General features: G+C 46.5%; 1 non-coding gene across 1 annotated transcript; it reads left to right on the top strand.

Annotated features, from left to right (window-relative positions):
• Window positions 1–1,613: 1,613 nt before the first annotated feature.
• trnae-cuc lies at window positions 1,614–1,685 on the top strand. The gene has a single exon. It is a non-coding gene; the product is annotated as a tRNA-Glu (tRNA).

Genomic DNA, 1,685 nt, shown 5'->3' with positions numbered 1-1,685 from the left:
ACATATGTACCAGCTCACACTTGGAACCGATTTACACTGTAGTACCCTTCCCTGGTGGTCTAGTGGTTAGGATTCGGCGCTCTCACCGCCGCGGACCGGGTTCGATTCCCGGTCAGGGAACTACTCTTTTGCTACATGTTTACTTGTACAACCTGTCACAATAAATATAGGTTATCGCACATATGTACCAGCTCACACTTGGAACCGATTTGCACTGTAGTACCCTTCCCTGGTGGTCTAGTGGTTAGGATTCGGCGCTCTCACCGCCACGGCCTGGGTTCGATTCCCGGTCAGGGAACTACTCTTTTGCTACATGTTTACTTGTACAACCTGTCACTATGAATTTAGTAGGTTGTCGCACATATGTACCACTTCAAATTGCAAACCGATTTGCCCTGCAGTGTCCTTCCCAGGTGTTCTAGTGGTGCACCAGACCCTACTGCAGCAAAGCACCCCCACAACATGATGGTGTTCTTCGGCTTGAAAGCCTCCCCCTTTTCCCTCCAAACATAACAATGGTCATTATGGCCAAACAGTTCGATTTTTGTTTCATCAGACCAGAGGACATTTCTCCAAAAACTAGGATCTTTGTCCCCAAACTGTAGTATGGCTTTTTTATGGCGGTTTTGGAGCAGTAGCTACTTCCTTGCTGAGCGGCCTCTCGGGGTATGTCGATATAGGACTCGTTTGCCTGTGGATATAGACCATTTTGTACCTGTTTCCTCCAGCATCTTCACAAGGTCCTTTGCTGTTGTTCTGGGATGGATTTGCACTTTTCGACCCAAAGTACGTTCATCTCTAGGAGTGAGAACGCGTCTCCTTCCTGAGCGGTATGACGCCTGCGTCATACCATGCTGTTTATACTTGCGTACTATTGTTTCTACAGATGAGCGAGGTACCTTCAGGCGTTTGGAAATTGCTCCCAAGGAGGAACCAGACTTGTGGAGGTCTACATTTTTTTTCTGAGGTTTTGCCTGATTTCCTTTGCTTTTCCCATGGAGTCAAGCAAAGAGGCACTGAGTTTGAAGGTAGGCCTTGAAATACATCTACAGGTACTCCTCCAATTGACTCAAAGGATGTCAATTAGCCTATCAGAAGCTTCTAAAGCCATGACATCATTTTCGGGAATTTTACAAACTGTTTAAAGGCACAGCCAACTCATTGTATGTAAACTTCTGGCCCACTGAATTTGTGATACAGTGAATTATAAGTGAAATAATCCCAATGTAAACAATTGTTGGAAAAATGACTTGTGTCATGCACAAAGTAGATGTCCTAACCGTCTGCCAAAACGATCGTTTGTTAGCAAGAAATGTGGGGAGGGGTTGACAAACAGGTTTTAATGACTCCAGCCTAAGTGGATGGAAACTTACGACTTCAACTATATGTACCATTTCAAACTGGGAAACGAATTGCACTGTAGTACCCTTCCCTGGTTGGTCTAGTGGTTAGGATTCGGCGCTCTCACACTGCCGTGGCCCGGGTTCGATTCCCGGTCAGGGAACTACTCTTTTGCTACATGTTTACTTGTACAACCTGTCACAATGAATATAGAAGGTTATCACACATATGTACCAGCTCACACTTGGAACCGATTTGCACTGTCGTACCCTTCCCTGGTGGTCTAGTGGTTAGGATTCGGCGCTCTCACCGCCGCGGCCCGGGTTCGATTCCCGGTCAGGGAA

This window comes from Oncorhynchus gorbuscha, unplaced genomic scaffold, assembly GCF_021184085.1.
Source record: "Oncorhynchus gorbuscha isolate QuinsamMale2020 ecotype Even-year unplaced genomic scaffold, OgorEven_v1.0 Un_scaffold_1313, whole genome shotgun sequence".
NCBI lineage: Eukaryota > Metazoa > Chordata > Actinopteri > Salmoniformes > Salmonidae > Oncorhynchus > Oncorhynchus gorbuscha.
The sequence above is the reverse complement of the archived record's forward strand: the minus strand, read 5'-3'. Positions and strand labels throughout refer to the sequence as shown.